This window comes from Anolis sagrei, chromosome 12, assembly GCF_037176765.1.
Source record: "Anolis sagrei isolate rAnoSag1 chromosome 12, rAnoSag1.mat, whole genome shotgun sequence".
NCBI classification, from domain to species: domain Eukaryota; kingdom Metazoa; phylum Chordata; class Lepidosauria; order Squamata; family Dactyloidae; genus Anolis; species Anolis sagrei.
In genome coordinates, this window is record NC_090032.1 from 832,131 (window position 1) to 842,320 (window position 10,190).

Consider the following 10,190-nt stretch of genomic DNA (forward strand, 5'->3'; position numbering starts at 1 on the left):
GATAGGTAGATATGGATAGATAGATAGGATCCTAGAGTTGGAAGGGGCCCCAAAGAAGGCCATCCAGTCCAACCTCCTTCTATCATAATAGATAGATTGTGATAGATAGGTAGAGATGGATAGATAGATAGGATCCTAGAGTTGGAAGGGGCCCCAAAGAAGGCCATCCAGTCCAACCTCCTTCTATCATAATAGATTGTGATAGATAGGTAGAGATGGATAGATAGATAGGATCCTAGAGTTGGAAGGGTCCCCAAAGAAGGCCAAATTTTTTGTCAATTCGTCCTGTGGTTTTTGAGTGATGTTCATCCCTCAGACGAGCATTACATTTTTATTTATATAGATATAGATAGAATGATAGAACATTGCATGTTTTTGTATCTCTCTTCCAAAAGAGCTGATGGCAACACATTACATCTGGCAGTCTCCAAAGCTCTCCTCTGGGTGGGATTAATCATAATGCGAAGATATGCTATGATAACTCCACGCTCACATGGAATTAATGACGTGGTAGGGGAACAAACCGTCTTTGCCGCAAGAGTCAGATTATAGCAGTCGAGATCCAAAAGTCTTCTCTTGCCTGACCTGCATTAAGAGTGCTTCCAAAGGCAGGCCCATGGCTTGGATCTTTGTGTGAATAATCAAAGAATGCCGTTCTGAAATAAAAGGAGCATAACAGAGAGGGAATGTAGCATTTTGCTAGTTTCCGATCACGAGGGGAATTCTGAAACCTGTGGGTTGCCTCTGACTGGAGGTTGCTTGTGGCCCCAGAATAATTATTGGGTGTTGTGGCTCACTTTGAGCCTAAGTTTCCTCAGGATGAGGAGGATGATGGGTTACAGATTTCTGAACCAGTTCCTGTCATTGAGGCAGACAGTGCTGATTCTGAAGAAGAGACGGCATTTCTGTTCCCCAGGGAAAGAAATGTTGTTTTACATGAGATTGGTTATGATTCTACTATGAGACGAAACGGATTATTTAGCGTAACTTTGTAATTGTTGTATTGTTAATATGTTGTTTGTAATTGCCTTTTTGTAAATTGCCTTTTATATGTGTTGTACACCGCCATGAGTCGCCCTAAAGGGCTGAGAATGGCGGTTAACAAATGCATCAAATAAAATACATCAGCGGTTTTCAACCTGGGGGTCGCGACCCCCAGGGGGGTCGTTTGGCAATTTTGGAGGGGTCGCGAGGCCGCCTCCTTAGACCCCGCCCCCAATGCCGCGCCCAGCCGAGGGCCCTCCTCGCACGAAGTCTCCCTTCCGGCGAGGCCGCGATCCAGCCGAGGGCCCTCCTCATGTGGAGGCTTCCTCGGCTGGGCCGCGGTCATGCCTTCTGGCGAGGCCGCAACACAGCCGAGGGCCCTCCTCGCGTGGAGGCTTCCTCGGCTGGGCCACGGTCCCGCCTTCCAGCAAGGCCGCAACACAGCCGAGGGCTCTCAAAACTACAACTCCCCAATATCGAGGTCGGTTTTTCCCAAACTCCACCACATTTGGGTATATTATTTGTGCTAATTCTGGTCCAGTTCAATCATTGTTTGAGTCTACAGTGCTTTCTGGATGTAGGTGAACTACAACTCCAAAACTCAATGTCAGTGCTCACCAAACCCTTCCAGTATTTTCTGTTGCTCATGGGAGTTCTGTGTACCAAGTTTGGTTCAATTCCATCGTTGGTGGAATTCAGAATGCTCTTTGATTGTAGGTGAACTATAAATCCCAGCAACTACAACTCTCAAATGACAAAATAAGTCCTCCCCAACCCCACCAGTATTTAAATGCGGGTATATTAGGTATCCGTGCAAAATTTGATCCAGTGAATGAAAATACACCTGCATATCAGATATTTACATTATGATTCATAACAGTAGCAAAATGACAGTTATGAAGTAGCAACGGAAATAATTTTATGGTTGGGGGTCACCACAACATAAGGAACTGGATTAAGTGGTCACAGCATTAGGAAGGTTGAGAACCACTGTTTTAGATAAAGATAGTGAAACTTCACAGCTGCAGGTGGATGAGTCGGCCCCATCTGGTAGTTCAGGGCCTCTCGGTTCCCAGGGTGACCTGGCTCAAGATAATGAAGATGGAGACTTGATTAGGGAGGACCATTTGCAATTAAGGCTTCGCCGAAGTGCACGCCTTGCCAACAAACGTGAAATTCAAGGTCAACGTAATGCTTTCATGTTGCGGAAACATATTTAACGATCTGATTCAAGTCTGTCCGTTGTCAGTGCCATGTTGCTTATACCCTGTTAACTTCTCTGAAATTGCCTCGGCTTTTGGGGAATGCTTCTAGCTCTATGGTTTTACTCTTGATTTTTTGGGGACTTTGCTGCCACGGATTCTTGTTTAACCAATGCTAATAGAGTTTACTTCATGTTATTTGCCTCTGGATCTTGGGAACTTTGCCTGTGCATTTAAGACTCTGTTTTGGCTATTGAACTTTTGCAACTTTACTTCTATGTTTTTGATTTTGCTTTTTCTTCAATAAACTACAAAACCTACAGCCTTGGTGTGTGGTGGTGTCTTGAGCAAGGTGAATCTATCCTGAGTTGCGACATTGGGAGCCCTGTCGTATTATTATTATTATTATTATTATTATTATTATTATTATTACTTTATTTGTACCCCGCTAGCATCTCCCGAAGGACTTGATGCGGCTTACAAAGGCCAAGGCCTCAATACACAACATAACAATACACTTAAAGCAAATTAAAACAATTAAAGCAGTATTAAAACAATAAAACAAGACGCAATAAACAATACATCAAAACACGATAAAACTGGGCCGGGCCAGAGTAAAGGGTACAGGATTAAAAAGTGCTGATGTGACAGGTGATGTGTAAGGCTTCTAGGGCAAGTGCAGTGTGCAGTGTGCGGCAATCTTAATTCTAATAAAGTGCTTCTGGGACTTGGTATTGGAGATTTCCTAATCCGGGAAGGCACATCGGAACAGCCAGGTCTTCAAATTCTTTCTGAAGACTGCCAATGAGGAGGGTGTTCTAGAGATGGGGGGCCACCACGGAAAAGGCCCTGCCTCATGTCCCCACCAAACGCGCTTGCGACGCAGGTGGGATCACGAGCAGGGCCTCTCCAGATGAACGAAGTGAGCGCGTGGGTTCGTAGACGGAGATGCGGTCACGCAGGTAGGCGGGTCCCAAACCGTTCAGGGCTTTGTAGGTAAGCACCTGCACCTTGAATTGGGCTCGGAAGATAAACGGCAGCCAGTGGAGCTCCTTGAACAGGAGGGTTGACCTCTCTCTGTAAGGAGCCCCAGTTAGCATCCTGGCTGCTGCTCGTTGGACAAGTTGGAATTTCCGAGCCGTTTTCAAGGGCAGCCCCACGTAGAGCGCATTACAGTAATCCAACCTAGAGGTGACCAAGGCATGGACCACTCCAGCCAGATTAGCCTTCGCGAGGTACGGTCGCAGTTGGTGCACGAGTCTTAATTGTGCAAAAGCCCTCCCGGACACCACCGATGCCTGAGCCTCAAGCGTAAGCGATGAGTCCAAGAGGACTCCCAGACCGCGGACCTGTGGTTTCAGGGGGAGTGTAACCCCGTCCAACACAGGTTGCCACCCTATACCCCGATCCGGTTTGCGATCGACCAGGAGGACCTCTGTCTTGATCTTCAGCTTGTTCCTCCTCATCCAGATAGACACGGCGGCCAGGCTCTCGTCCAGCACCTGAGAGGCCTCCTTGGAGTTGGGTGGAAAAGAGTAGTAGAGTTGTGTGTCATCTGCGTAGAGGTGGCAACTAACTCCAAAACTCTGGATGACCTCTCCCAGCGGTTTCATGTAGATGTTGAAAAGCATGGGGGACAGAATGGAGCCTTGTGGGACCCCACAGGTCAAAGGCCAGGGGTCCGAGCAGGCGTCTCCCAGCTTCACCATCTGGGATTGACCCTCCAGGAAGGACTGGAGCCACGACAGAACCATGCCCCCGAGACCCATCCCAGAGAGACGACCCAGAAGGAGACCATGATCGATGGTATCGAAAGCCGCTGAGATGTCCAAGAGAACCACACTCCCCCTGTCCAGCTCTCTGCGGAGGTCATCCACCAAGGCAACCAAGGCTGTCTCGGTGCCGTGGCCCGGCCTGAAACCAGACTGTGACTGATCTAGGTCGTTGATGTCCTCCAAAAAGCCCTGGAGCTGGGAGGCAACCACCCGCTCCAACACTTTACCCAAAAAAGGAAGGTTGGAGATTGGTGTGAAATTGTTCAGCAATTGTTCGTACTTTGTTGGCAGCGTGGGAGGATGCTTCATAAGGGATCTCTCTGTTTTTGTAGGCATTGCGGAGCATCGGGATTCGAATCCACGCTGGGGCATGGAAAACCAAGCAAAGCACACACTCTCAACCTCAGAGGGAAGGCAAAGGCAACCTCCTGAGCACACCTTGCCCAAAAACACTCTGATAGATTGGCCGTAAAGCAGGAAGAGTAAGACGAGTAAGATGAGTCAGACCGCCAAGGCTTCTTCTGGAGAGGTTGCTGTAGGATTGCCTGAAATGTGAAATTACCCAAAGGCGCCCAATGCCAAGATGCAATTGAGGAGAGAAAGGGATCCAATGGCATATTTGAAGTTAAGTAAAACCATCTTTGCAAAAAAGCTTCTACTAGAAATACTTTCCCTGTGAAGTCTTGAAACGGCTGCCGGATCCCTTTGTCTCCTTTTATGCCGAACGTGGTCCCTCTCTCTGTCTCTCTCTCTCTCTCTCTCTTTGCAACCGAAAGCCATATTAAGCCACTCCGCAGATTCAAAGCAGCGAAAGCAAAATGAGAAGGAGTGGAAATGCCAATTGGATTAAATCATTACGGCGTTAATAAAAAGCCGCACTTTAGGTCGGCGCCAAAAGCCACGCCAACCCCGAGGCCGGCCTTTGGCGCGCTGGAGAAATGTCACTCCAAGCCCACATCGCATGTTGACATGCTTCTGCAAGCGGTTCCAGAGAGAATGTGGCATCGGGGTCCTTCTTTAGCCAGACTTTGCAGGGGCGCTTCAACGCTTCAAAGGGTAAACATTCTCCCTTTTAATAAACAGCAAGTCCATTTGGACCTTTAACCCTCAACGAAGTATTTTCTGTACATAATTTCCATCCATTTGGCCCTTAAATCCCCAACAAAGTCTGTTTTTAATAAACCGAAGGCTCATTTGGCCCTTAAATCCTCAATTAAGTCTTTTGAAATACGTAAATGTTGCATTGGGACATTTTTTTAAAATGTAAAGTCATGGAATTCCAGTTCAGCGGAGCGGTTTTATTCTTTTTCCCTGTCTCCGAATGAGACGGAGTGGGAAGGCAATGAGGCAGCTGGTGCTGGGGGGCTGCCAGGGGATCAGAAACATGTCATTTGGGCATTACGGCAAGGAAAGGGACAAGGCAGAAACAAGGCAACCAATACGGCATCCTCGGGGCACGTCCGCTCCCTTGGGCCCAAGCCAGCCCGGCGGCGACGCTCTGATTGGAAAGGCTTTCTGTGTAATGCGGGTGGCTTGGCAGCCGCGGCCGAGCCTCTAATTGCAATTTAATTGCCGGGCGTCGTCTGCACTCAAGGGCTTTGGCTTGGCAAGGGACCGTCCGGAGCAAACCTTAATGGGAATTCTTCCTCTTAAGAGAGATGAGGAAGGGAAGCATACAGCTATTGGACAACAAGTTGAGCGTGAGCCAACAGTGTGATGATGCAGCTAAAAAGGCCATTATAGTGTGTAGATCAGGCATGGGCAAACCTCAGCCTTCCAGGTGTTTTGGACCTATCTATTGGGACCTGAAGCTAGGCCTCTCTTAGGTCTATCGCTATCAACTTTCTATCTATCAAGACCTGAAGGTAGGCCTCTCTTAGGTCTATCTATCTATCTATCTATCTATCTATCTATCTATTTGGACCTGAAGGTAGGCCTCTCTTAGGTCTATTATTCTATCTATCTATCTATCTATCCATCCATCCATCCATCCATCCATCCATCTATCTATGAGGACCTGAAGCTAGACCTCTCTTAGGTCTATTGCTATCAACTTTCTATCTCTACCTGAAAACTATCCCAGTTATATCCTACTTTGTCCATGTCCAGCATTATTTTTTAAATTTTAAATAGGTTTTAAATGCTTGTTGTTATTGTTACTGTTTATGGTTTACTTTTGTTTATGAGATTTATTTTAACTATTGTATTGATTGTTTTCTTATTGCTTTTACTGTTGATGTACTTTGGGCTCGGCCTCATGTAAGCCGCACCAAGTCCCTTGGAGAGATGGTAGCGGGGAATAAATAAAGTTTTATTATTGTTATTATTATTATCTATCAAGACCTGAAGGTAGGCCTCTCTTAGGTCTGTCTATCTATCTCTCTATCTATTGGGACCTGAAGACAGGCCTCTCTTAGGTCTATTATTCTATCTATCCATCTATCTATCTATCTATCTATCTATTGGGACCTGAAGGTAGGCCTCCCTTAGGACTATTACTCTCTCTCTCTCTCTCTATCTATCTATCTATTGGGACCTGAAGATAGGCCTCTCTTAGGTCTATCGCTATCAACTTTCTATCTATCAAGACCTGAAGGTAGGCATCTCTTAGGTCTATTACTCTGCCTATCTTATCTATTGGGACGTGAAGATAGGCCTCTCTTAGGTCTATCACTATCAGCTTTCTATCTATCAAACCTGAAGGTAGGCCTCTCTTAGGTCTATTGCTCTATCTATTTATCTATCTATTGGGACCCGAAGATAGGCCTCTCTTAGTTCTATCTCTATCAACTTTCTATCGATCGAGACCTGAAGGTAGGCCTCTCTTAGGTCTATTACTCTGTCTATCTCTCTCTCTCTCTCTCTCTCTCTATCTATCTATCAGGACCTGAAAGTAGGTCTCTCTTAGGTCTATCAATCTATCACCCATCTCTCTATCTATCTATTGCAGTGGTTCCCAACCTGTGGGTCACCAGATGTTTTGGCCTTCAACTCCCAAAAATCCTAACAGCTGGTAAACTGGCTGGGATTTTTGATAGTTGTAGGCCAAAACACCTGGGAACTCACAGGTTGAAAACCACTGATCTGTCAGAACCTGAAGGTAGGGCTCTCTTAGTTCCATCACTCTGTCATCTATCTGTCTGTCTGTCTGTCTGTCTGTCTATCGGGACCTGAATAGATAGGTAGGTATCTCTTAGGTCCATCACTCCATCATCTATCTATTTATTTATCGGGACCTGAATAGATAGGTAGGCATCTCTTACGCCTATCTATCTATTGGGACCTGAAGGTAGGCCTGTCTTAGGTCCATCACATCTATCTATCTATTGGGATCTGAAGGTAGACCTCTCTTAAGTCCATCACTCTGTCATCTATCTATCAGGATCTGAAGGTAGGTCTCTCTGGGTCCATCACTCTATCATCTGTCTATCTATCTATCTATCTATCTATCTATCTATCTATCTATTGGGATCTGAAGGTAGACCTCTCTTAAGTCCATCACTCTATCATCTATCTATCTATCGGGATCTGAAGGTAGACCTCTCTTGTCCATCACTCTGTCATCTATCTATCGGGATCTGAAGGTAGACCTCTCTTAAGTCCATCACTGTCATCTATCTATCAGGATCTGAAGGTAGGCCTCTCTTAGGTCCATCACTCTATCATCTGTCTATCTATCTATCTATCTATCTATCTATCTATCTATCTATCTATTGGGATCTGAAGGTAGACCTCTCTTAAGTCCATCACTCTATCATCTATCTATCTATCTATCTATCTATCGGGATCTGAAGGTAGACCTCTCTTAAGTCCATCACTCTGTCATCTATCTATCGGGATCTGAAGGTAGGCCTCTCTTAGGTCCATCACTCTATCATCTATCTATCTATCTATCTATCTATCTATCTATCTATCTATCTATCTATCTATCTATCTATTGGGATCTGAAGGTAGACCTCTCTTAAGTCCATCACTCTATCATCTATCTATCTATCTATCTATCTATCTATCTATCTATCGGGATCTGAAGGTAGACCTCTCTTAAGTCCATCACTCTGTCATCTATCTATCGGGATCTGAAGGTAGGCCTCTCTTAGGTCAATCGCTCTATCACCTTTCTATCTATTGGGACCTGAAGATCTATCACTTTATTATCTTTGTATCGGGACCTGAAGGTAGGCATCTCTTAAGTCCATCACTCTATCATCGATCTTTTTATCAGAATCTGAAGGAAGGCCTCTTTTAGGTCCATCATCTAACTATATTTCTATGATAATAATAAGATCAGGGAGATTGGTCTAGATGTTTGCTCATGCCTGTTCTAGATCAAAGGAAGTCATGGTGGGCCTCTCTTCTGCTTTGGTCAGATCTCTTCACCTGGAATAGCACTGTGTCCAATTGTGGGTCCCACCATTTAAGAGAGATATTGACAAGATGAAATTATTATTATTGATACTAATATGTTTGTTAATGCCCTGGTTTCTCTCTCTGCAAGGAGACTCAAAGCCGCTTGCATTAAAAGCATTTCAGTACAATTAAAAATCTGCAAATATATAATTAAAGTTGTCCAGAGATGGGCCACCAAGATAGGAAAAAGGTCTGGAAACTAGGAATCCCCTTGAGGAACGGCTTGAAGAGCTGGGCATGTTTAGCTTACAGAAGAGGCGCTGGAAGAGTCTGAATGGCCATAGACAGGACTGGATGGCCCACGAGGTCTCTTCCAACTCTAGGATCCTATCCTTTGGTTTGAAATAGCTGCAGAGCAATGCCTCCGCTTGGGTGCCCGCTCTGCCTCGTGGTCAGAAGGAGCCCGGGCATTTTCATCCAAGGCCATTCATTGTGTCCGGCCACCCGATCCGGGCCTCGACAGGTGCTGCCCCCTCCCCACGCCCCCCCCCCCAAATGTCCCCAGATGCCCAGACAATGCCATCTGGTGCCCAGAGGAATGCCATGCCCACCCCTCTCCCTCCTCCTGGAACTTCAACCCAGAGAGAATGAGAGAGAGAGAAATTGCACACTGCAGATGCAACCGGCCTGCCTTGCTGGTCTTCCTCCAGGCCCAGGACCAAAGCCTCCCCTTCTTCAACTGGGTTCCCTGGTAAATAATATCGATTACGCCAGAAGAGAGAATAGAATACGAATGTAAGAGAAAGAACGGAACTATATATGGAAGCATGAAATCATAGAATGATAGAGTTGGAACAGACCCCAAGGACCATCCAGTCCAACCCATAATAGATCGATGGATACATAGATATATAGATAGGTAAGTAGATAAATAGATAAGTAGATAGGTAGGCAGATAGGTGGGTAAGAAGGTAGGTAGATACATACATACATACAAACAGAATCCTAGAGTTGGAAGAGCCTGCAAGGGCCATCCAATCCAACCCATAATAAATAGACGGGTAAATGGATTGATAGAGAGATGGATAGATAAGTGGATACATAGATAGATAAACACATACATACATACATACATACATACATACATAGAATCCTAGTATTGGAAAAGACTGCAAGGGGCAACCAGTCCAACTCATAATACATAGATAAGTAGATAGATAGATAGATGAATAGATAGATAGATAGATAGATAGATAGATAGATAGATGAATGCATGGATGGGTGGGTGGGTGGATGGATGGATGGATGGATGGATGGATGGATGGATGGATGGATGGATGGATGGATGGGCAGCTAGGTAGATAAGTAGGTGGATTGGTGGATGGATGGATAGATAGATAGATGAGAGAATGGATGGATGGATGGATAGATGGACGGATAGACAGACAGGTAGATAGATAGATGCATGGATGGATAGGTAGGTAGGAAGATGCATGGATGCATAGATGGATGGATGGATAGATAGATGCATAGATGGATGGATGATGGATGGATGGATAGATAGATAGATAGATTGATTGAATCATACAGTTGGAAGAGACCCCAAGGGCCACCCCGTCCAGCCCATAGATAGATGGATAGATAGAGTAGATAGGTAAGTAGATAGGTAGGTAGGTAGACAGACCTCACAACCTCTGAGGATGCTTGCCATAGATGCAGGCAAAACGTCAGGAGAGAATGCTTCTAGAACATGGCCATATAGCCCGAACAACCTACAACAACCCAGATAGATATATTTCTTGGAAGAGACCCCATGGGCCCTCCAGTCCAACTCATGATAGATAGATAGATAGATAGATAGATAGATAGATAGAGCAGATAG

General features: G+C 45.4%; 1 long non-coding RNA gene across 1 annotated transcript in view; it reads left to right on the forward strand.

Annotated features, from left to right (window-relative positions):
• LOC137097699 (uncharacterized) overlaps positions 1-5,238 on the forward strand; it is a 28,013-nt gene extending 22,775 nt beyond the window's left edge. The window contains exon 3 of the long non-coding RNA XR_010910369.1: positions 4,294-5,238. This is a non-coding gene — a long non-coding RNA (uncharacterized lncRNA). The remainder of the gene's footprint in view (positions 1-4,293) is intronic.
• Positions 5,239-10,190: the final 4,952 nt, after the last annotated feature.